Raw genomic sequence first — 26,492 nt, 5'->3', positions numbered from 1 at the left:
AGGCAGCATGGTGTTTGGGTGAGCAAAGTTTGGGTGGCTTTGGTGTGAGAAATGCCAAGATATGGGGAGAATTACTTTGTGGGACATGGTCCTTCATTTTGCAAATGGGGAATACTACATTCCACCTCCTAGGATTGTGGTGAGTGCTAAGAGAGGAAACATATTTATGTAAAGCAAGTGTTTACTGAGTGGGGGCTATTCTATTATTATTAGGGGAGTCCTTTGAGTTCAGCTCTAGTATCTCCCTGTGTTTAATCTTCCACATCCCAAACTCCATAGCTTTCCTATGCATCTTCATTTATTTAAGGCTCATATTATACCTATTGTCAAACAGTGTTCAAGACAGAGGCTCTAAGTCAATCTCTGTATAAACACAATTGGCTTTGAAGTTATTGGAGAGGTCAGAAGTCATAATGCTAGTCTCAGCCATGTAAAACTTGGCAAGCCCCGTGCCTCAGTTTCCTTATTTATCAGTGCGGATAAAATCAGCACTCTGTTCCTCAAAGTGTTGTTAGTAGGATGATAAATCAAACAAGTGGAAAGCTAAAATATGCTACCAGCAGTCATTAGTGTCAGCTTCTAGTGAGCTTATAAATGCCACAGAGGGTATGTTCTGCAACAGGAAACAGCCCGACCCCATAATGAAACACAGTGACAGAACAAAGCCTTATTTGTTTATCTTTGGGTCTTCTTCTGTGAACTGCCAATGTGAGAGGGTCAGCCATCCTGTTTTCTGCTTCTTCTAATGAACTCCCTGTGGTACAATTACTTACCTAAGGTCAAAAGGCAAGTCTTCAAGGCAGAAATCTCATTGGCCTCTCTGGTTTACTTCTGACATGGAACTGTTTCGTCCCCTTGAGGTGAAGGTGCTGTGAAGGTCTACTCTTAATTATGTACTTTCTCAAATCAATGGATTGAGACAAGGACGAACCATAGAGATGCTAAAAAGCATCACAATTATTGCTGGTAACCTGGGAGAAGTTTCCATTGCCCAGAAGCTGAGGTTCATTTGTCATTTTATGTTTTAGAAGCCAGTCTCATGGAAGAAATGTGTTCTTTAACCTTCCTTCCCACTCGAGACTACATCTGTTCCCCACCCCCTGTCTTTTAAATGTTTTGCAGTGTTTGCTTTGACAGATTGCCAGCTGCTTTTCTTCAAAGTGGACTGAATGGCCAGAGCTACTTGGACAATTTAGATTGGAACACCTAGCTACAGCCTACTCCAAGGAGGCTGGTACAAATTTATATCCTCTGACTGTGGGGAGCATCTTCTGAAGAAGGAATTGCTTATTTGAAGGCTGGGATGGACATTCTGGAGTTGTCCCAAATGTGTTAGATGGTGAGAGTCTTAGTTGTCTAGTGGTTGGTCAGGAGCTTAGACTTGGGAGGCACACGACCCAGTTGGAGCCTGACCACACTAGCTGTGTGAGCTTGGGCAAGTCACCTCACCTCTTTGAGCTTCCCTTTTCTTTTATAGTGCAGCTGGAATGGTAGATGTTTCAGAGTGTTGCTCCGAAGGTTAAATGAAATTAAGCTTGTAAAGCCCTTAGACTAATGCATAATAAGTAGTAAGCACTCAATGGATATCAGCTAGTTCTACTGACACATGCAAAATGCTTGGCATGAATATGTGTATTAAGGGTGGCTGTTGTAACATTATTAGTGTGAGTTTTGTCCCTTGCCACCTAGACCTTGAATCAGCTTTGCTTCAGCCCCCTGGTCTTACAGAACCTTACACAATGGAAGTGGTTCCATCATTTCTGTCTTAGAGGCTTCCTTGCCACAGAACTCAGATACGACTTCCTTGGGCAGTGGGTGGAGGCCATCACCAGTATCTAAAACAGATTCTAAGTTGTCCTCATACATCTCAGTCTTTGTCCAAGACTAGTGTGACCTTCCTCTTCTTCTCAACATCCCCGTCCCCCACCAAATGCCTCCAAACCCTCACGCAAACCCAGAAGTTCTTTAGGAAAAATGTATCGTTCCTTCTTTTGAAGCATGTAATTGACTTGCCATTAGAGCTCAGTCATGTATAGCAGGTACCCCTCACCCAGTCTTGGTCAATATTTGGGTCAAAACTGGTCTAGAGGCTCTCAATCCTGGATACACATCAGATTTGTCTGGTGGGGGGCTTCTAGAATATATAGGTGCCCCACTGTTGGTAATTAAATCACTGTGTAGGACTGGTCCTGTATGTCTGTGTAGCTAAGACTTTTGAGTGTTTATGCCAGGCACTGTACTAAGAGCTTTCTATGAATTAGCTCAGGGAATCCTCATAACAACCATATGAGGTGTTATCCCCATCCTACTGAGAGGTTAAGTAAGCTGGTCAAGGCTGAGTTTGAGGAAGAGCCTGGGTGAAACTTAGGGAGTCTCTTGCTCTCCAAAGCCATAGACTGCTAACAACCAAGCTATTTCTTCCCAAAATCTATTTGAAGAATGACTCAGTATCTGAGCTTCCCTAATATTTTACAACACTTGTTGGAAAGAGTCTCGAGACTCTGATATTAGTGGGTGCCTGATTTCAGCTACAAGGATAGAGGAGGAGGTGGTGTTGAGGCGATGCCCCCCATTTTCACACCCTCACCCACATTACATCTGCAGTCATTGCAAGGTGAGGCAAGTGTTAGTCATGTTCCCTGAGACCCAGCACGTATTGGCCATTTATTCTAATTAGAAGCAATTAAAGAATTACTCCTTATGGTGTAAGTATTTCCTTGCCCAAAAAAGAAAGGTTTTGGGCTTTGGCAAAACAGAGGAAACATTTGACTTTTCCACCTCTTGTCTTATATTAAAAATGAGGCAGATCTATGGGTTTAGTCCATAATTAAGTTTAATTTATTTACGCATTTTGATTTTTAATAGTTTTGAGAATTAACAAAAGAGCTATAAAAATAACTATAGTGGAGTCACCCTCCAGAATCTTATAAACTCACTACTACTTATGTTGATGTGACAAAATACAATTATATTTATACATATACACCTGCAACATATAATGCACACTCACACATATACATACTTGCTCATAATTCACACACATCATGAAGAAACTTAGTGGTTTATTATATTTTAAAATACAGCAGTAAGCCTCATTTTCCAAATTAGTAAATATTAGTTTATTGACACATCCATTTGTTCTGGTTCTGATTAGTGGAATTAGAGTCAGGCACACTTTGGTCTTAATGTAGGAAGAAATTACCTAACCCTTTGAACCATTCAATAATGGAATGGACCACTTTGTGGTCTAAGTGAGTCTGGTCTCACAGGGAGGATTCAAGCAGAGGGTAGGCTCTGAGAAGGGGAAGCTGTCTCATAATTGTCTTCCTTTCAATATTGTGCTAAAACCTAATGTTGTAGGTGCTTTGAGAAGGTAAGCAGTATCATTAGCAACCCTTTAACACTTTGGCCTTTTTCTGGAACCCTCTTTCAAGAATGCCTGAGTAGGGAGGGAAGGTATGGCTTCATCTTATCTGAGCTTCTGTCAGCTCCTTTTTGGATCTAACCAGTTACACATCCAATTAGTGTTAATTGTTATAATTATCACTTTCTTTCCTGAAACTGATAACCAATTAATTTCATAGAATGTAGATCACATGACATCAAATAGCTATAGGTGCGTGTGTGTGGGGGGGTTGGTTACATGGAATAAAGGCAGTCTTCTGGCCCTCTTAAGGAAGGCTTCTTAGCAAATTGGCTACTCTTTGAGTTTCCAAATAGTATAAATTCATGGAATAAAAGATTTTATTCTCAAATTTCAACAGTTTTATTATATCACTTATACTAGGCCTGACATTGATGTCAATGTCATAGATATGGTCCTATTCCTGATGGAGCTTGGGCATATAGGTGCTGGATGGCACTGGGTAGACAGCACTGGGTCTGTGAATCAAGCAGTTATTCCATTATAGTCATGATAAGGACCATGAAATAGAATTGCAGGGGTCAATGAGATTTGGTAGCATGGGCACCTAACAGATGGCTCAGGGAGAGCTTCTGAAGAAGATGCCATGTGAGTTGAGACTGAAAGTTGAATAGACATTAATTGGGTGAACTGGTGAGAGAGGAAGGTGTTAAGCAGAGGAACAGGCAAAAATGAGCCCATTTTTGGAGAGGCACTAAATTGGATCCAAAATCAGGTTGCACTTTTTCCCATGGTAGATTTTCTATGAATATTAGTCTGAATTCCTGAGGTGACTTAAAACCAATATGTGAAAGGCCCTTGAATTTTATTTCACAAACTGTTTGTCTTATGGCTCTAGGAAATTATTCTTTTTGTACCTGTTTTTATTTTGCAGAACATACTCTAGGGAAGGCACTGTAGATGTTGTATTCCACAGTGGATGTGAGCACTGTGGATGTTGTATTCCAATGCAGGACCATTCTTCCTTCTTCAGCCCTGAAATACCCGCTAGAGAGAAATGAAGGCATGCAGCATATGTTTGAAATGCCCTGAGAAGGGCATATGCCACTCTAAACAACATCTGACATGCATCATGTTCCAATAAACTCTGTTTTTGAACAAGGTCACAGAAAGAATGAATTTTGATCTTTACTCACAGTGTAATTTTTCTTTTAAAGAGAAACCCAACATTACAAAAAGTCATGCATCCCTTTCTTATTTTTAGGACTGTTTTGCTTCCAAATGTGTTCTGGCTGGCGCCCAGCTTTTTATGTGTGTTCTGAAAGTTTAGAAAGAACAGTTTTTGAAAGTCACACTGGCAATTGAGAAACTCAGAAAGTGGAAACCGCATACAGCCCCAACAACGGAATTCACTGTACATCATGAAGAAGATGATGTTACTTCCCATTTACTGAGCATTTACTATGAGCTTAGCACAGTCATAGAAACTTTCCATGCAATTTCTATTTTTTTAAATTTTTAAAAATCTTTCATTTTTGAGAGAGAGAGAGAGAGAGAGAGAGAGAGACAGAATCTGAAGCAGACTCCAGGCTCTGAGCTGTCAGCACAGAGCCCAACGCGGGGCTCAAACTCACGGACCATGAGATCATGACCTGAGCTGAAGTCAGACGCCTACTGACTGAGCCACCCATGTGCCCCCATGCAGTTTCTTATTTAATTCTTTCAAATTGTCTACAGGGCAAGTACTATTAATCACCTCCTCCCCCCTCCCCTTTTTTTTTCTAATGAAGAAATAGGCTTAGATGGATTACATAAATTACCTAGGACCACACAGCTCATAAATGGAGGGACTGGGACTTGACCTCATTATTCTGTGGCCATAAAACCCAAGTTCAGCTCTATTACACTTGCTCCATGTCTGGGAAACTGCATGGTGGAAACACTGTGTGTTAGATCTTTAGGCAAATTCAAACTCAATAGTAACGGTACTTATGGTTGTGGGCCTCAACAAATAAGGCAAACATAGCCTCCTCTCAAGTCACTGGCTAAGTTCTTCTGACAAAGAGTTTTAAAGACCCTCTGAATGGATGGATGAGTTTGAGTTTACTATGAGGTGTGGTGGAGACACCTGACATGCAAAAGGCATAATCCTTAGTCGCGTGGCAGAGATGATCATAAATCCCGCAGGGGACTCTCCTTTGGGCAGGTATGATGAGTACTGTATGGCTGGTTGGGGAATGGGTGTTACTCACACTTCTTCAGTGCTGGCCTCTCATTTACATAACAACCATCAACTTCCCAGCAAGATTTACGTCTCTCTCTTTCTTTCTTGTTATCTTCTTTCTCTCTCTTTTTAATTTTTCATTTTGCAAATTTCCAGCATACACTTAAGTAGAGAAAATAGCGAAAATGAACTTAGCTCCAACATTGATTGACATTGTGTCACTTTTGTTTCATCCATCCTTCTACTCCCCCTAATTTTATTTCTTGAGTACCTTATTTTTTAATTTTACTTTTATTTATTTATTTTTTATTTATTTTTTCATTCTTATTTTTATTGAAATAGTTGACATACAATATTATATTGGTTTCAGGTGTATAACACAGCAATTTGACAATTATGTCCATGATGCAATGCTCACCATGTGTAATCTCTGCCTGCCACCATGCAAAGTTACTACATTATTGACTACATTCCCTATGCTATAGTTTTCATTTCTGTGACTTATTTATTTTATAACTGGAAGTTTGTATCTTTTTATCCCCTTTACCTACTTTGCCTATCTCCTTCCCCCTTGCAACCACCAGTTTATTTTTGGTATTTGTAAATCTATTTCTGTTGTCTTTTAGATTCCACATATAAGTGGAATCATACAGTATTTATCTTTTTCTGTCTCACTTATTTCACTTAGCATACCTAAGAGTCTCTAGATCCATCCAAGTTGTCACGATGGGCAAGATTTCATTCTTCTTTACGGCTAATATTCCTCTGTGTGTGTGTGTGTGTGTGTGTGTGTGTGTGTGTGTGTGTGTGTATTACATCTTCTTTATCCATTCATCTATTGATGGACACTTAGGGTGCTCCCATATTTTGTCTATTGTAAATAAATAATGCTGCAGTAAACAAAGGGGTGCATATATCTTTTTGAATTGATTATTTTTTTCTTTGGGTAAATACCCAGAAGAGGAATTAGTAGGTTGTATGATATTTCCTTCCATTTTTAGTTTTTTGGGGAACTTCCATACTATTTTTCATAGTGGCTGTACCAATTTACATTTTCACCAACAGTGCATGAGGCTCCCTTTTCTCCACATCCTTGCCAAAATTTGTTATTTCTTATCTTTTTGGTATTAGACATTCTGACTAGTGTGAGGAAATATCTCATTGTGGTTTTGATTTGCACTTTCCTGATATTAGTAATGTTGAGAATCTTGTGTTTATCACTTTTAAAAATGTCTTGTGTTTCTGGCTCTAGAAGAAGGTCAAAAACATTCATCCATACAATGGACAATGATTCAGACATTAGAAGAGAAAAGGACAATATGCACTGACATGAACTTTTCCGTGATGTACACAGTTTCAGCTGAACAAAATCAAATTGCAGAAGTGTATGTATACTCGGACTCCTTGGGTTGCAAGTGGCAGAAATAGCTTCAGTGAGAAACAGAACTTACTATGGGTCTAGCATAGTCGTAAGAACTAGAAGGAGTAGTAAGAACTCTCTGGAGTAGCTCAGAGAGTTGAAGACAATGTTGCATAGAAGAGCTTTGGGCATGATGGGAACTTTGGGGTCCTCGGCAGTGGAATCAGGGACCTGAATGTTCTCAGAGCCAAGACTCTCTGCCTCTTATCTCTGCTTCTACATGTTTGCAGATTTTCTATAAGAGTGGAGGCATGGATGCCACTAACTCTGTAATTGCCTTCATCAAGCTCCTTTTTGCCAGTTGAAAAACCCCAGGGAAGGAGTCTGCCTGGCCTGGCTGTGATCATGTGTCTAGCCCTTGGAGCAATCATTATGGCTAGTGGGGAAAGGTGATGTAAAAACCCCTGAAGACAGAAAGACAAGGTCTAAAGCTAAAAGGAGAAGATAAAAGATACTGAAAGAAAAATAAAACATAATTGGGTCCAATTTTTGTTAAAATATACATTTAAAAAATCCAAGGGAATATACACTGTTAAAAGTGGTTGGTTGTCTCTGAGGGTAGATTTTCACTTTTCCTGGAATGTTTGAATTTTATTTTACAATGTACTTCTCTTTCTTTTGTAAGCTATTTTTTTAATTTTTTTTATTTTTTAGGATTTTCATTACAAAGTTAAGCAGAAAACGTTCTAAACCAGTATGCTTTTTGTTTGTTCACTTGATAATATATCTCATTAATCAAACCCAGGAGTATCATCTGAAGCTGTTGCCAATTTGGTACATATTTTTATCATTCAAAATAGCTTGTTTTCTTTTATTATTCTCCTCCAAGCAAATTAGTTCCCTTTCATTTAATTGTGTAGTTAAAGCTTTTGTTTGGAAAAGAACTCTGTTTCTCAGAGCTGATCCAAAGCCTGTTTCAAGAAATGGATGAATTTTGGCAACATAAGTTATGAAGCTTTTTACTGTCTGTAAGAATTGCTTGGCGATAGAACATTCAGTAACCTGAGCCATTTTTGTAGGTGGTAGGATATATACCTAATGGTTGGAAGAAAAACTAGCACCTTCTCCTGTTTTCTGGTTCCAGGCCCTGTTCTACCTTTATCTAGCATCAGCCCCTGCCCTGAGGCAGGTTGATTAATGGGCCCATCACTTATATCTTTGCAGTTTAACTGCAGATTCCACTCTTCATATTACATTAACGATTTTCCTATTACTAAAAAACAACTCGTGTTTATGGAATTCTCAGAGTGTTTATTCAGACATTTTTCTCAGTGACTTTTCAAATATGTAGCGCTAAAGCTCTTATTTTGTAGACCTTGGGTCGTTGGTAAAGTTGGGTAAACAAGTCCACTTTAGTCCCCAGAAACATTTCTAGGTGTCTAGTTACCCTTTCTCTCCACAAGAACCCACCTTTAGGGGAGGTGGTTTTTTTCTCCTTCCCAAAGAGATCCATCCAGGCTGTAAAGATAATAGATGAACACAGACATTCTCACAGCACAGGAATGATGTGCTGGAAGCACATCAGGAAGTTGGTTGTTAGTTAAAAGTCCTCGTGTAAGAAATTCTTTTTGGAACACCAGGGTGTAAAATCTTTATAATTGAAGCTCCAGCCTCTTTTTCTCTTTGTTTCCTTAAAAATTTGTTGTTGTTGTTGTTCCTAAAAGTTCCAATAAAACTTTATTTACAAAAACAGGCAGTCAGCCCATGGGCTGTAGTTTGCTGATTTGTTTTTCAAAAATATTATATTATTTTTGATTTACCTTGAGTGCTGAGATTTTGGTGCCTCCTTAAATTTTGCACCCAAAGCTAGTATCTCACTTGCCTTGTTTAAGTCTTGACCATTTAGTGTAGAGTTTCACAGATTTGTTTAAGACTCCTAGCAATGTAAGTTTTACTCTTTTCCCTAATGCTATCAGCATTATGGGCAGAAAAGCCACCATTCCTTGAGTCTTCTAAGGATTTTTCCTGGATGGTTTTATTTTATCCTTATCATAGCCATATTCAGAAGAAACTGCGAACTACTCCCATTGTATGAATAAGTAAGAAGACTGAATCTCAAAGTAAGTAACGTGTCTGAAGACACATAACTATTAAATGCTGAACTTTTGCCACTATGGAGGAAAAGAGAAAAAATGTTGGCTTTGCTATGTTATTGATATTTCATATATCTTTCATGTTTCAACACCCTCATCCCCATTTTAAAAATGATTTTTCTCTCATGTAATGAATCTCATTATTAGCTCCCTTAAAGTTTTGCTGGGTCTTTTCAGCATCTGCATGGGGGGAAATGTGGATAGGATTCAAGGTAAGAACTTTTCAGGGGTTTCTAGAATAGCTTAACTCTCCATAATGCTGTTAGCTTTTTAGAAAGAGAACATGGTGGTGTTTGAATGTAACTGCTTTGGTAGCAAAAAGCACTAGTCTAAAGGAGTAAGGGTTTGAGTGAAGCCAAAAGAATATGTGAGCCTGCAGTATTTTGAAGTTTTTAAACCTTGTATCTGTAGTTAATTCTCTTCTTAGGGGTTTCCAAGAGGACTTTCCACCTTGAAGTTATTCTTGAAAAATGGGCATGGTAAAAAGTCCTTTTAATTTTACAGCTTTTAGCATAATTTAAAATGTGCTAATGAACTACCTTTAAATAGCCACGCCAGGGAATGCAGAAAGAAGGGGAGGTCTAAGGGATGGGCAGTATATCATGGAAAATGCCATAAAGAAACAGACACAGCCCAGGCTCAGGGTTTGGCGTGGCCATCTGCCACATTTTCCAGAAGCAGAGTAAGTAATACCCAATAACTATAAGAGTATCTACTTATGAGGTTTCCCCCAGGTTTGTTTTCTTTGGGAAATCTGGTAGCTAGGCAAGTTCAGCCTTTGGATTCTAGTGAACTGGAATGAAGGGCATTGTTTGTTTAAGCATGAAGAAGATGGCTTTTCCAATCAGGGAGTAATTGTGGCTGCAAGGAAAAGAAACTTGCTCAAGCTACCTGAGGCAGAAAAAAGAAAGGTACGCATCCATTGGAGGGACACAGGGGCCTCTCATGGAACCCAAGGACATCAAGGGTCCCCAGACTTTATGAGCGGCCAGAATTGTGGAAATGGAAAGTTATGAGAAACCAAGGAACTAAAGCAATTGATGTAATTGTACATTATATGAACACTAACCAACATTTTTGCAAGCCCCTGAAAGACTTGCATACCTTGAGATTACAGATTCATAGGAAACTCTAAATGGGGAATTAATAAATGTTTAATTATGAATGTCTACAAAATATAACTTTATGGTTTTTCATATTTACAAACATTTCATTCCATTTGAAAATAATTGTAGGTTAGATTTCATTCTCATCTCACAATAATTCTTGAGTATGCTCTATGATTATGGACAAATCATGGCCACAAGTGAATATAATGAATTAGCCAAATAATTTTAAAAGGAAAGCTAAAAAACCTTCAAAAATTTCCACCTGGAAAAAAACATTTTGATGGTGCTGGATTTTGATATGCTTGCTATGATGCTTAAGCCTACAAAGTCTTAAAACATTCATGGCAAAGAGAATTGGCTTAGATTGGTTTAGCTAAACCAATAGGTTGGCTTCCTAAGCATCAGATAATTATTTCTGATCCAATTAACTGTGGTGGTGTTGGTGCTAGTGACTCAGTTCATTGGACCTTTTTTCTTTTATGGCAGCCCAATGATGTTTCTCTTGAATTAAACTTATCCTGTTGAGAGACATGTACAAATAACCGCATGCCTAAAGACAAATAATTGTGAGTTGTTTAGGGATTTTGTTTCTCATCTAACTAAATTCTTCCCATGGCTAATGACTGTACTGGGTTACTCAGCCATGCCTATGACTCTAATTACCAAATGTGATGACTTCCAAGCACAGTCTTCATATTTCTCTCATCTGACTTCAAAGCACACTGAGATAGTCACCTTCCGGATATTTCCACCATGAGGTCCTTGGCACCACAAATTTAGAAAGCTCCAGCTGAACCCATAAATTATTCATAAATTTTCATAAACCTGTATCACCCATCCCCACCTTTATTTCCAGTCTTAGTGAGTGGCACATTATCCAGTTGCCCAAACCAGACTCCTGGGAGCATTCCTATATCCTCCCTCTTGTCCCATATCCAATCACTCACTAAGTCCATTTGATTTTGTCTTGTTGATTCTGGAGCCAAACTGCCTCATGTTGGAAGAAGTAATTGAGAGGATATGATTACCATTTGACCCATAAGTTGGACCTGGGTTATTTGAGGCTCCTTATCTGCTTCCCAGTCCTTAGAATGTACACTCTTCCCACTGTTCCCACAGTGGGAGCCATTTCAAGGCTTTAGCCTTGAGAGAATAAGGTGTTGAAAGCATTTGGACAGTACACATGACTGAATGCAGTTAAGGCCTTTACATAAACTTTTAAGATTCTAATGGGCAGGTGCAGAGATTTACTCGTCTTGCAATCACTGGAGACAAGCCTTGTATGTAAGGTCCCTTGCTTATTAAACCTGCCACCTACCAAACTGGACTGGTCTGCCTCTTTCTTTGGCCTCTCCTTGCTCTCCACATAGGGGGGCCAGTTTGGGAACCAACACATGGGTTTGAATCTCAGTCCTGCAACTTCTCTATGTATAAAAGAGAGAGATGTTGTTGTTGTTGTTGTGTATTATGACCCTATATCATTGTGCAACAAGAACAGTTGTTTCTAACCAGTGCTCAGTTCCTGGGCCACTTGGCCACGATGTCTATCTATTGGGCAGGATTATGAGGATTGGCAGTGGTGAATGAACATATTGGGGAACATGAGGCTATAGATATAGTGGTGTTTTTCCATTGGAGAGATTTTATTACTTTTTTCTACTTGGTTCAAAAAATATATATAGGAGTATACAGTTTTCTTTTTGCTTCAGGATCTAACGTGGCACTGGGCAGAGCTGACAAAACTGGTTGATGGAGAAGATGTGTGGTATAAGCAAAAGGGGGAATCAGAGATGCTTCTAGGTTTGGACCTGAGCAACTGGATAAAGGGTAGTGTCATTAATCTGATCCACGACCTTGGGAGAGAAGAGATTTGGAACATAAAAACCCAGAGTCCTGTGTAGAACAAACCAAGTTGAGATGCCAGTTAGATACCCACATTGGGGTTATCAAGTAAGAAGTCGGATACTCAAATATTTTAGATCTATAGGAATCTGAGTTTCTGTCTTCATAGCTATTCTCCTTTCTGCAGACCAGCAAAGGTCTTAGAGCTCATTTCTCAGTGACTTCGGCATCATGGTTTTCATGCCCTAGTTCTGATTTGGGCTACAAGCTCACCGTTCAGTACCCACTGGCTGACTCATTCCAATGGCCCAGTTTCAAATATTCTGGAGAGAGCTTATGACAGCCCACCCAGGGGCAGGTGTTCTCCAAAGATTTGATCTCCTACAGTTGGATTCACAGAGTACGCAGGCTGCTGCTCTGGGCTGAGCACAGGGTGGGACAGGAAGGGTGGAAATTTGATGACATTTCCTTGGGAAGCCGTTCCCTGAACTCCAGGGAAAAGATTGGCTGTCCTTCTTATATGCTCCTACAGCACCCAGAGCTTTGTCCCTTCATAAGTGGTATTGTAATGACCTGTTTTCTTGCCTGTCTCTCTTGCTGTACTGTACCTTAAGATCCTTTAGTCCAGGGGCAACTTGGTGGCTCAGCCAGTTAAGCATCTAGTCTTGATTTTGGCTCGAGTCATGATCTCATGGTTTGTGAGTTCCAGGCCCATGCTGGCCTCTGCCCTGACAGTGTAGAGCCTGCTTGGGATTCTCTCTCTCCTCCCTCTCTGCCCCTCCCAACTCATGTTCTCTCTCATTCAAAATAAGTAAACTTTTTTTTTTTCAAAAAACATCCTTTAGGTCAGGTTTTAATTTTTCAGATGAGAAAACTAAGCCCCAGAGAGGATAAAGACAACTTACGATCCCTAAAACTTCCAGTCCTTGTTTTACTACATAAAGTTGTTTTCTATTTAAAGTGATTATTCTTAAAATTTTTTTTTCCGTTTATTTATTTTTGGGACAGAGAGAGACAGAGCATGAACGGGGGAGGGGCAGAGAGAGAGGGAGACACAGAATCGGAAACAGGCTCCAGGCTCTGAGCCATCAGCCCAGAGCCTGACGCGGGGCTCGAACTCCCGGACCGCGAGATCTAAAGTGATTATTCTTAACTTTCTCAAGGACCCAATGTGAAAGAAATCTGTTGAGAACCATAGATCTTCTCTCTGGGGGAAAAATGTACATAGGCATATAAACAAGAAGTTGTCCCTATGAAGTCCAATGATTCCTGTTTAGAACCATGGATCAAAGGAAAAGAGACTGGGTGGACGAGAATAGTGAATTTTAGGTATAGATTTAAATATAGTCTCAGCTGGGTATGTTACCTGACTTTTCTGAAAGACAGAAACATCTTACAGAGTTTTTGTGAGAGTAGTGGAAAAATGTGAGTGGTGCACATAGGAGGTAGTCAAGAAATATTGGTCACATTTCAAAAGGTAAGGGATTTTAGGATTTCTCAAAGGACTCTCAACAAGGTCTATCTATCTATCTATCATCTATCTATCTATCATGCCTTTTTGGCAGAGGCTGTCAAGGATGTACATGGGAAACTAAACACAACAGATGTAGCTTGGTTTTACATTGGAGCACCTGGGTCAATCGAATATGTGCAGATTTCTTGTGACTGAGAGAAAGAAGAAGGTAAGGGCGAAGAGGTCTCAGGGAATATGAGTCTGTGAAAAACTATAAACACCACAAGTGTAAAAGGAAGGCTTAAGGAACAGGGCATTTGGGTAGAGTCTACTTCCTCCATTTAATATTTGAATTCCCATCATGGGAGGAAGGAAGGAGTCATCCATAGTCATTATGCTGATTCCACACCTCTGCTTATCCAGACATCTCATGGCTGGATTTAGCTTCATTTGCCCAAGCTTCCCAGCAGGAAACATTTAGATCTGGCCACTGAAATTGCTGGCAGCAGACTCATCAGGACAGAAAGGAAATCACTGCTCCAGTCTTGCAAACTGACTACTCAGTGAGAGACCAAATCTGGAGCTTCCAGTGAGGTTTGGAGTCCCCTCCCTAATACAAAATGGTAGTGGCTAGGGCTCCAGACTTGTTGGCTGGAAGCTTTTTCCAATGTAAAACGTGTCCAAACTCCTGCTGCAAATTATCTTGAGGTGTATACATGTGTGTGTGAATGAACTCAGACGCCATCTTTCTACCTTAAACGGGATGATGCACGCACATTGCAGGGCACAGAGAAGGCACTCAATGAATGGCGATGATGATGATGATGATGATGATGATGATGATGATGATGGTGATTTTTTTTTTTTTCCTTGCTCCTTTTTCATCTTCCATTCGCTGTTCTCCTTGGGAGAACAAGAAAGTAAAAATCTTATGAAGTCCCTTCACCCTCCTAAAGAAGATTAAGTTAATAGGGTGCCAGGGCATGGGAACCTCAACCTCCCCTCCCCTCTAAAGCTTAACTTAAAAGACAGTTTGCATCTCCTCTACCAAGTGCCATCCCTGCCCCTGTCGCCAAAGCCACTTGACTAGTCCCAGGAGTGCCTGGCTGCTTTTGGAGGGGGGTACCCGGGAAGGGGCGTCGGGGAGAGGAGAATGAGGGCCACGTGCGTCAAGACGGCCTCCCGGGAGGAGGCGCTTCGAAGACCCCAGCCACCCAGGGCCAGGCGCTCTCTGCTGCCCCCCGCGGAGGCGCCCGCGTCCCAGCCCCGGCCCCCCCAGCGGCTCCTCGGGAATGCTGGGAATGTGAGTCAGGGCCGCGGCGAGCCGGCGAGCGCGCGGAGCGGCCGGGCGGGGGGCCCGGCGGAGCGCAGCCCTGGCAGCGCCGCGCGAGCGCGCGTCTCGGGACTGCGGCGGGTGCCGCCCCCTCGGCCGTCAGCCCCGCCCGGCCCCGCGCCCGGCCCCGGCTCTCGGAGCCGTGCCCTCCCTCCCCGCCCCGCTCCTCCTCCACCTCCTCCTCCCGCTCCTGCTCGCTTGGGCTCCGGCTCCGGCGCCGGCTCCAGCTCCTCCCGGCCGCCCGGGGCCAGGGCGACGTGAGGTTGTAAAAATCCATGTGGGACGGCCCCGGGGCGAGCATCGGAAAGGTGAGACGTCGACGCCGGGGCCGGGGCCGCTGGGCACCCGGCTCCCTCGGGGCGCCCATGCCGGGCATCCCTCGTGCCGGGTCCCCCTCACTAGTGGGGAGCTGCAATGCGTTATCACGGGGAGCCGAGGGGTGAACCATCCGCCTCCCCCGGGGCTTTCTGGGGCGGGGGAAAGGATGGGGCGGCCTAAGGGCGGATTTGCCTTGATGTAGAAACCCCCGGATTGGAACAAGTGCACGGCTTGCACTGGCGCGCGGGCGCCGCTCGCTCGCCCCGGCGGCCCGGGCCACCTCCTGCAGTCCCTCTCCGGCAGCCACCCTCACTGCCATCGCCTTTCTTTTCTCCAGCTCCCCTCTTTCGCCTGGCTTTCCCCCCCCCCCCTTGCCTCAAGGGGTGGGGTGTACGCAGGGGCAAGGGTCTGGGGGAACCCCAAGCAGAACAAAGTGGAGAAAGGTGGAGCCCCAGCCCAGGGGGGTGGGGTGCCTGACTGCCTTGGTGGGCTCCGAGGGGAGCGTGTTAAAAAAAAAAAAAAAACCCGTGTCAGGGAAAATGAAGCCGGCTTTACTGGGGAGGGGTAGAGGGTGGTGGTGTATGAAAACGAATACGCTGTGAAATTAAACTGAACGGCATTCCTTTCCTCCCCTCTCCATCTCCGAATTATACAAGACAAGGGGTACTTAGAAGGTTGTGCCTTATTTTTTTCTTTCTCCTTTTTTTTTTTTTTTTTTTTTTTAATTTCGTCCGAGCGTTTGAAAGATCATCTTAGGACAGTGAAGATTAAGGACTGCTTTGGTGCGGGTTAATAAAACAGCGCTCATAAACTCTCGGATCGACCCGGGCTTATTTATTTTGTACTTAAGGGTCTCTGTTCTCCTTTCCAGAGAGGGAGGGTCTGCTCTGTTATGAGCGGATCGATTTTAGGCGGCTACCTGCCTTTGCTGGATGAAAGGCAATGTACTCCCAGAGTGGTGAATTGTCAGGTCCCTCTGTGATTGACAGTCACACCTGCCACTTATGTGGGCAGAACGGGGACCGGTAAAACCTCAAGAGCCAATCAACGCTCGGGAGAGGAGGGCAGCTCCCACTTGTCATGGTTAGTTTCCTGGTTGGCTTTTTAAATCAGTGGTTTTACTTAACCATTGGTTTCCACCAGGTATGAGGCTCCAGCTGTGAGAGGCAGACAAGCGGGAGGAAAACTCTTCGAAAATGGGCTCAGAAGCAAGTATACTTGACTTGTGTTTGTTTCTTCTCTGCCCCTTCCTCCCCTCACTAGTTGTGGTAGTTGAGGATGCTCAGGCCATTGGCTTCAAAAAGATGAAATGGATCTGTGTAAAAAATAATGCAGTGGTGTTGGGGGGGGGGGAGTATTGGGGGGTTAGAATTGCCCACCTATTTCTTTAGAATTGCAGACTTCTTTATAAGTGACACCATTTACTGTTGAGCTATCTGGAAAAAGGGTGTGGCACTTTGTCTCCTATGGTCACTCTTGTCCTTGTAAAGTCACATAGTTTTTCGGTATATAGTACTTGGTTCTTGGCTCTATTAATGGATTTGTAAGATATTTTTGAAGCAGACAAGCATGCCTTGTTAGGATAACCACGGATTGAAGGGATTCCGTTAGTTTTTGGCAGTGTAACTCAACTTCTGGAAGTGAGGGCTTGCCTTCTTCACTTACAGTTTGGCTGTCAGTTTGGAGGTGGCAGTGGGGTCAAGCCAGATCATTTCTGCAGGGTAGAAGAGTTTGCTTTTAAGGTGAGTTTGCTCCTAAGGTGAGCCATCTTGTCTGTCTGCCTCTGTGCTTTAATAAAAGCCTTGCACAGTTTGGGAGGGTGATGTGTGGATGGTGATGGAAGCATGGTTTCACCAGCAAGATGTTCATGGGTGGAGGGAGTGTGGTCTCAATTCTCTATTAGTGAAAGCCTTATTTTTTTCAGTGCCCTTTTCCTGAATTCACTAGAAAAGTTACTGATCAGAGAGCTTATAGAAGCTGTATCTGGATGTGACTATAAAGCTGTGCATTCAGTGTTTTGTGAACAGATGGTGAGTCAGAGTATACTGATTAGGGTGGTTATCATGTAGGAGCCAGGTTTGTGAGGGTAGTATTATTACTATTACTATTATTGCTATTGCATATGCTAGCACTTTGTGGAGTATTTTACATACATTATCTTTTTAAAAACTTTCAGAGATCCTATGAGGTAGGTGTTATTATTACCCCCAAATTATAGATAAGGAAGCTAAAAGGAGTTTTGTATCGTGTCACAGTTTAGTGTAAGAGGATCTCTTCAACACAGGTTTCTCTGACCCAGAGCCTGTGACCTTGGCTATGGCCTTGAATTCGAATTTGGGTTGTGCTGTCTATGTGTCTGTTCTGAAGTATGGACTCTCCCAGCATACATAGGGCCTGTTCTGTTAAGAGTCCATTGCGATGTTAATGACCTTTGCATTGTCCTATGTGTCTTGCCACTCTGAAGGCTGTCACTTCTTACCAATAGGCAAATTTAGTAACTTCGTGTATTATATATTTCTGGTAGGTCAACTTTAGCTGAGTGGAAATTGGTTCTAAATGTAATGATGATTATTTAAAAGAAGATAAAACAAAACAAAACCCACGCTCTTCTATTTTTATTGATACCTTAAACTTCCAGTTGGAGTTTTGAATAGGTATTGGTTGAATACATGATCTTATTCAGTTGGCTTTTTTTCCCCCATTTGCTAAGGGATTGGAATTTTATTTTCTCTTTCACTTACAAAGAGACTCTTTTTCATTAGTGAGTAAATATAATTGTATTTAAAATTATTCTATTAAAATAGTATGGCCTCCTTATTTTATTTTGTTGGAAAGGCCACAAGACTTAAGCCTTATCAGCGTCTTCCCATTGGTGAAACTCAATGGTCATGGTTTGCTGAAACAGATACCCTCAAATATGAATTTAAATGAATGGAATCCATAAATTCACCTCAACAGACAGCCTTTGACTTTGGTGATATTGACTTTGTATAATCTACATTTTTGTTTGTTTTATTACAGACACCCTTAAATGCCTTTTATCAGATAAGAAGTTAACATTTTGGCTGTTATATGGGAGACCTACTTGCCAGTCAACAGTTTAGTTTCAGCAATGTTTATATTATTGCTTGATACTTTGTTGTGACTTTCTTTTAGAAAAATAAACAAATGGAAAATGAAAAAGCACTGATATTAATGGGAATGTTGGTCTCATAAATCTAAAACAGTTGATCCAAAGACAGACATCATTGGATGTACCAAAGACAGATATGCTTCACACTGTTCTTTCTTATGTGAAGAAAAGAAACAAAGTGAATCAACATGTAAGAAATGCTAAAATACATCAATTGATAGAAGTTATATTAGGCAACTTTTGCTCTGTGTCAAAACTTTTTGACTTACAGCAACAGGTATTAATTCTCACACTCCTGAATTTTTAAGTTGACTGTGATTTGGCTGATCTAGGCTGGGCTCTTGGGATGGCTGTCCTGTGGGCTACATGTTGGGTTCTGGTCTGCTCCCCCATGTGTTCTTGGGCCCAAGCAGAAGGGATCGCAGCTACTTAAGCCATGGCCCTCTTGCGGCAGGTAACTGGATTTGATAGCCAAGTCAAACTGCACAAGCAAATGTCATTTTCACTAATGACCTTTTTGGACATAGCATGTCACATGGTGAAGATCAACATCTATGGGTAAAAGTAGACTCTGCCTATAGTAGAGGAGGGAATATTTGATGAACTGTAATCTGAACTCCCACAGTTTATAAAAAGTAATGTGTGTTAGAGAATTTTATAATGTTTTTCTTCTTATTCTTAGGGAATACAATCTGCATCCTCTCTGTCCCGCAACTAGCTTTATGACATACAAACCTAACATTTAACTTTTACATTATAGGAATATACCATGTTTGATTCTAAAGGGTTGACTATAAATGTGAGTATGAAATGTACATGAATTACTTAAACTATCAAGGCACTGTTTATTAGAGCCTACTGTGTTCCAAGAGACGAGGCTCAATGGAATAATGAACATAGGAGTTTTTGTCAGATGTGGGTTCCGCCACCATAGAACTAATTATTAGGGGTAGGTGTCAGGAAAGACTTCTTGGATGAAATGGCATTTTCTGGACCTTGAAGCAGAGATAGTGTTGGAAATACATATAGAGCATAGAGATAAGTATATAGTAGAAATGTAAGGAGAACATCTAGATATAATGAGTTATTCCATTTGATCAGAGGGTAAGATAGGTGAGTAATAATAACAACAGTAATTATAATGGTAGTAATTACAGCTCTACCTTTATTGAGCTGTTAACTACTGTGCTTAGCACTTTACCTAAAATGTATAATTTAATACTATGATGGACATTACTGATTGCTTATCCAATATTCATTCTCTCCTTTCTAACTAAAAGAACCTCAATTTTGTTTGAGATGGAAATATGCCCATCTCACTCTCCAAGACTCTTTTACAGCCTAGAGTGGCCATGAGACTCAGGTCTTATAATGATGTAAGTGGATGTTGTTGGATGAGGACTTTCCTAAAAGCTTAGTGAGGAGGACACATGTGGCTAGTATACCGCAACAGCTTTGGCCCCTTTCTGCTTCTTGCTCCTGGGAACATAGGTGCAGTGCCTGAAAGGGCAGCAGCCAACTACCGCAACAAAGATATTCAAAATGGCAGAACCATTTTGAATGGTTCCATGGTTCCGTTTTAATGACAGCTCCGTAAAAATGGAACCTGGAAGGATCTTGATCTCAATGATGTCATTGAGCCATAGTACCAGCCTAGACTGACTTCTCCCATACTTCTTATTGCATAAAACAAATTACCTCCTTACTTGCAAGCCACTATTTGTTGCTTGTAGTCAAACACAATCCTCACTGTTACACACTCTCAAGACGCTCTCAAAGTAGATGCCATCATACTGTTTTAAGGGTGAGAACATTGACACTCAGATTAAGGAACTTGCAGATCTAGGATTTATTACTATGTTATTTTGACTTCCAGGCCCATCATCTTGCCTTTGGCCCGGCAGGATCAGTACTACAACAGAGATAATGTTGGAAGAGTAGGTTGGAATAAAATTGAGGTAACTGCATTCCAGGTTGAAAAGCTTTAGTTTATTTCATGGGCTTGATAGTATAAGATGATTTGAAAAAGAAAGATTGGGGGTTAGAAGACCATTGAGGCCTAAGTATGTGGCACCCAGTGCTTTAGTGTGAATGAAAGGTGGAGGAAAACTGGGCATGAAGCAAAGCTGGGACATGAGAAAAGAATGAAATTGAGTGAATACACATCCTAGCTGGCTGTTAACCTGTAGTCTTCTGAGAACAAAATGAAAGTGTCCTGAAGGTTAGTATTAACTTCTACTAATGGCTTCACATTTGCCAGGAAATAAGGAATGAGTAATGTAGAGCATTGCTAATGGGATGTGAATCATTATTTAGTGCAGTAGGGTGGGGACTACTTACCGTCCATACCATTTATTGTGTGACATGATTTTGGTCTGGGTCTGGCTCTATTGTGCCAGTTAAAGAGAGCAAAGATGAAGGGTAAGGCCAGAGGGTGGTGCAGCTGTACAACAAATCTATCAATGGACTTATTTCTACATCTGGTAAACATTCTGGAACTTTCCTGGGGGTGGGGTGGGGTCACTTTAACTTCCTGGGCCTCCTTCCCCCCTCCCCCCCCTCTACTTTTTTAATCTGTAAAACAAAGGATTTGGTTTACATTAGTGGTTTTTCTAATGTTTTTCAGCTGTAGAAACTTTTTTTGTGTTTCCTAAATAAAAGCTTATCTGGACCCTCAGTATAGTTATAGAAAAAAATCAGAGTTGCTCTCAAAATTCAGAGTCCAGGTTTGTGTTGTTTGAGATGTCTTCATGTTTAGGCCACTGCTCTAAAAAACACCCTCTGAGGTCTAGGATTTGAGAACCTTAGAGCTGTCTAGTTGCTTTATTGGAGCATTCTCTTTAACAAATCCTTTTGTTATTCCACGGCTTGTTGGTCTTAGTATCACCTTTGGTAGAGATTGTTTATGTTCACCCTAGCTACTTTTCTCTCCTTCCAGGTGTATGTTGGAAGTGACTAGTGTCACTTCTATGCTGGAATATTTACTTTCCAGTGTGAGACCGAACAGTGCTTGCTTTCTGCTGTGATAGTTATGGAAGCATGTGTTGAGATGGAGTCTTCATCTGCCTGAGTCCCTTAGTCACTAAATGAGCAACTGGCATTGGACATATAATGAGACCAAGAAATAAACCTTTGTTGTTTTAAGCCATTGAGCTTTTGTGATTGTTTGTTGATGTAGCACTCTTTTTAAAGCATAACCTTTCTGATAGATTATCTTTTAGTACGTGTGCCAAACTTCAAGTATTTTTTTTTTAATATATGAAATTTATTGTCAAATTGGTTTCCATGCAACACCCAGTGCTCATCCCAAAAGATGCCCTCTTCAATACCCATCATCCACCCTCCCCTCCCTCCCACCCCCCATCAGCCCTCAGTTTGTTCTCAGTTTTTAAGAGTCTCTTATGCTTTGGCTCTCTCCCACTCTAACCTCTCTTTTTTTTTTTTCCTTCCCCTCCCCCATGGGTTCCTCTTAAGTTTCTCAGGATCCACATAAGAGTGAAAACATATGGTATCTGTCTTTCTCTGTATGGTTTATTTTACTTGGCATCACACTCTCCAGTTCCATCCACGTTGCTACAAAGGGCCATATTTCATTCTTTCTCATTGCTGCGTAGTACTCCATTGTGTATATAAACCACAGTTTCTTTATCCATTCATCAGTTGATGGACATTTAGGCTCTTTCCATAATTTGGCTATTGTTGAGAGTGCTGCTATCAAGTATTTTCTTTTATACAAGATTTTATTTTAATGTAATCTCTACACATAATGTAGGGCTCGAACCTGGACCCTAAGATCAGGAGTCACATGCTCCACTGACTGAGCCAGCCAGGCACCCCATCATTTAACTGTACTTTTTAAGTGTCTTATGGATCAACCTGAAACCTGGCCAACTTGTCCTTACTTTATGGTTAGGAAAGCAGTGGGCAGACATCTGCGTCAGCTGCCTATGCAAGTCTCCGTACTAATAGATTTCTTGAATTGGAATACTTACGTTTAGTAACATTCTCTTTTATGTAAAAAGAAGTCTGAAGATATATTGTGTAGTGCACCTTACTTTTATTTAAAAAAGGCTTTAACTTAATGCCTTGTTATTTTTTTATTTTTTGACTTTTTTTTAGAGTGAGAGAGAGAAAGCTAGAGAGTGAACAAGGGAGAGGGGCAGAGGGAGAAAGAAAAAGAATCTTAAGCAGGCTTCATGCTCAGTGCAGAGCCTGACGTGGGCTCGATCGCAGGACCCTGGGATCATTGCCTGAGCTGAAATCAAGAGTTGGAGGCTCAGCTGACTGAGCCGCCCAGGTGCCCCCTTCCCTGTTGCTTTTTTAGGTAATAGAACCTCAGTGGCTTGGGAAAGAATAATGATTATAAGTTACCATAATAATGGCTACTATTGATTGAATAATCATTCATTGATTTGTGAAATACTCATTGAGCACCTACTATGTGATAGGTACTGGGGGGGTATAGAGGTAAACCAGAGATAGTTCTTCATTTGGAGCTCACACTCTAGTTGGGAGTTGTAGCTAAGTTAGCTCTGTTCTGTGAAGGATACCATTCACTGAACATTTATTATGTGCTAGGTGCTTTATATTCCTCATTTCAAACTACCTATAATGGTAGGTATATTATTCCCATTTTGTAGATGAGGAAACTGAGGCTCAAAGAATTTGCTAAGCTCTATGAAGGGAAGAGCTTTTGCCTTTTGCTGTATCCCCAGTGCCTAAAAGAGTCTTTAACACATAGTAGATGCTCAAATAAATATCTGTTGATTGAATAAATGAACAGAAGGATTTGCTCAAAGTTAATGCTGTGGCAGATCTAGAAACTGAACCTGCATCTGCCTGACCCTCAAGGTTCCTAAATTATCGCTTGCCATCGTAGTAGTAGTGTATGGCCCCTTGATTACAGCAGAAACAACCCTGAACCCAGTGTCAGTGCAAAGGCACCAGGAAGAGCCAGGCTGGCTTTCTTTCACTGCTCGGGTTGAGTCCTCTTTGTGATTTGCTATTCACTGTGCCTCAGCTGGGGAAGGTCAAGGCTACAACCACACTGACTTAATTGCTCATATAAATGGTCACCCCTCTCTTGGGCCAGTTCAGCTTCTGCCATTGTCAGATTGCCTTAGTCCTTGGCTGGCTCTGTTTCCCAGTGTTGTGCCTCAGGTTGTGCTTTTAACTTTTGGGCATTCCTTTTCCACTTCCATCTTTCAGATTTATTGCTTTGAAGTTCCAGGAAATCTCTAGTTGCTGGCACCTAGTGGGCACTCAACAAAATTAAAAAGAGAATGAAGAGAAGTGAAAGAAAGGCAGCCAGCACTTTCAGGAAGGAACTAAGTGATTACTTTTTCTTGGAAGTTAATAGTGAGATTGTGGCCCCAGTGGATGAAAAGTGTGGGTTGGGTCGGAGGGCATCTCTGGGGTACACCTGTGGATGAAAGGCCACTGACAGTGATCATAGATGCCTTATACAAGCAGCTGTACTTTGCCATGGTTTGTTCTTTAGATTCTACATTTTGCTCACTTGATTCTCTTATATGTGTGCAGTGTGTTTGCACGTGTGCATGTGTGTGCATGCCAGGTCTGTTAGTGTTCCTGTTCCATTTTTTTTCCTTCCCTGCCTTGCAGCTTTCCACCCCTAAAGGTAGTTGTCATTACATGATTTCAGAGTATGAATGAATTGCAGGCAGCAAAGTGCATTCCCTGTAAATGTATTAAGAGCAAACTATTAATTCAAGGCAACTTCTTAGTGGCTTAGAAGATGAGAGCTTGGATGGGAATTGAGCAATGTGACTGTTCTGTAGGAATACTCTCAGATCCTTATACAGACTGTCAGAGGCTTTCCACTAAAGCAGCGTGGCTAATTATAATAAGAAAGGGCAGGGTTTTATATGAAAAACTAAACCTAGTTATGCATTGTAGTTACTAGGTCTTATGTAGCAAGTTTCTCTAAAACAAGGTGGGTGTGGTCGAGTTGGGAAGTTCATCCTCTGTGGGTCCAAGGTGACTGAAGTGGGTATAGGGTTTTGGAGTTGCCCTGTTGGTGAACTCTGTTCTGAAGGTGGAGGTTTGAACTGCTCTGCAAGATGTGTGGTTGGATTGGTGCGATGTTCCCTGGTTATTTTCTTGGTGAACTGGTGGCTGCCAAACTCCTACCAGGATGGCTTTCTTATGTCTAGTTGAAGGCAGTTTAACCATGCTGCCTTCCTTTCAGCCAGCTCCAAGTTAACTGTCATCACCTGGAGGAGCAAGATTGTGGTTCAAAGGGCAGGATCCTGGGAGCAATGTTGTTGACTCTTTCACATTTGGCTCTCAGAGGAGGGCTTTTGATGTATCTTCTTTCTTTCCTGTGGTGTGTGTGTGTGTGTGTGTGTGTGTGTGTGTGTGTGTGTGTTCTTTCTGGGTAAAGTTCCCTCCTACCCCTTCTTTGTTTTGCATTTTGGCCCTTTAACCATCTTGTTCCTGGAAGTTCCCCATGGCAGGGTGGGGGTGGGGTGCGGGAAGCAGGAGGTTTGGTTGTGAATGTGTTTGGCATTCTTAGGAGCGTGTTGAAAATAGATCTTGTTTGAGCTGGGTGGATACAAAGGCAACTGAGTTTCAGTGGCTGCTGTTCATTAGGCTTGTAAGCATGGAACAGTTAGCAGGGGTACACAAGGGAAATTCTTTACCTTTTCTGTTAAGCCCAAGACAAAACTATCTTTTTGTACACAGGCTTCAAATACTCTGACAGGCCACCTTGAATTCAGTAACATGAATACTTGCCTAGAATAACTTCAGAGCAGATCCTTTTGGATATATAGATGTGAGTACTGACCTGTGGGTCAAACGACCTGAGTTCCATTTTTGGCTTTGCCACTACTTTTCTCCTTATTTGGGGATCTCTTGGTATGTGTCAAAATCATCTGGTCTCTTTCCAGATCTAAAATGATATTTTTTTACAATAGTTTTTTTCATGCAAATAATTAAGTAATTGGCATTTTTTAAATGTTTATTTTTGAGACGGGGCGGGGGGGCATAGAGAGAGGGAGACGGAGGATCCGAAGTGGGCTCCACGCTAACGGCAAAGTGCCCGATGTAGGGCTTGAACCCACAACCCATGAGATCATGACCTGAGCCAGAGTTGGATGCTTAACCAACTGAGCCACCCTGGTGCCCCAGTAATTGTCATTTTATTAGCTATTTTATCCTGGAAAACAAGAATGGCTAGTGTGCTTTCATGATGGACTTTATTAACAAAGAGTTAAGTGCTTATATTATATATTCAACAAATGTGCGTGTGCTTGCTTCTTGCCAGCCCTCTCCTGGGCACAGGGAATGCAACTGTAAACAGAGCAAGTGATATTTAGGGGCTCTGGGATTGTAGCCTTTAGTGAGGCACTAGACAAATAAGCAGGCTATTGTAATGGGAACTATTATGGGGGAGCACCCAGGGTGTCACGGAGGGCTTAGGAGATTCACGGATGAAGGCTGAAGAGGGCTTCTTGAAGAAGGTGACACCTAGGGTGAGGTGGAGCACTAAGGGGAGTTAACTGGGGTGCCCTTCGTTTTGATGGTAGAAGGAACAGTCTAGGTCCAAGATGAGCAAGAGAATAGGAGATTTGGGATTTGGGGAGGTGAAAGTAGACCTGTGGAGCTGGAGGTTAGCTTAGCTGGGGATGCCAGATGATGAAAGAGGCCAGACAGAGTGAAGGCATGAAGACCCTGTGATCCATTAAGGAGATGAGGTTCGAACTTAACCATCAAGGGGTTTCATCTCTGACACAACCAAAGATGCTGGATTCTCTTTATTCTTTCATTCTACTTTCATGGCAATAACTACCTGCTTTTGGTGTTTGTGGGAGTATAGGGTTTGAAATTGGCATGAGCAAGTAGTAGAATGACCTGGAAAGCAATAGAAAGATTGTGAATATGGTCTTGGGAATCCTAGCACTACCCATTATGATTCCATTGACCAAACACAATTTATGCAGTTTTAATACCTTTAAAAGACCACTTTCCAGGTGAAGATGCTCCTGTTCTATAATGGGACTCCACACTGCTTGTTGGCTTTGAGAATCTCTCCAAATGTCATCAGGGACCAAGTTCTTTTCAGTGAGTTTTGAGTAGAGCACAGAGAGTATGGCTCTTGTTTTAAAATCTTTGAACATGTTTACAGTTGGCATTAAACTAACTTGGTTACACTAAAAGGAAATTCATAGTATACAGCTTC

At 41.7% G+C, this 26,492-nt stretch overlaps 1 protein-coding gene across 16 annotated transcripts in view; it reads left to right on the top strand.

The window, feature by feature from the left end:
- The first annotated feature begins 14,944 nt into the window (after positions 1–14,944).
- ERC2 (ELKS/RAB6-interacting/CAST family member 2) overlaps positions 14,945–26,492 on the top strand; it is a 937,892-nt gene continuing 926,344 nt past the window's right edge. For 9 of the 16 annotated variants that reach the window (XR_006715875.1, XR_006715877.1, XR_006715878.1 and 6 more), the window contains exon 1: positions 15,022–15,146. The gene's annotated coding sequence lies outside the window, so the exon portion shown is untranslated. Of the gene's footprint in view, positions 15,147–26,492 lie in introns of all 16 variants that reach the window. The other 7 variants (XM_045493241.1, XM_045493237.1, XM_045493240.1 and 4 more) reach the window with 2 other exon arrangements.

This window comes from Leopardus geoffroyi, chromosome A2 (assembly GCF_018350155.1).
Source record: "Leopardus geoffroyi isolate Oge1 chromosome A2, O.geoffroyi_Oge1_pat1.0, whole genome shotgun sequence".
Lineage (NCBI taxonomy): Eukaryota > Metazoa > Chordata > Mammalia > Carnivora > Felidae > Leopardus > Leopardus geoffroyi.
This window is presented reverse-complemented; position numbering and strand designations above follow the sequence as displayed.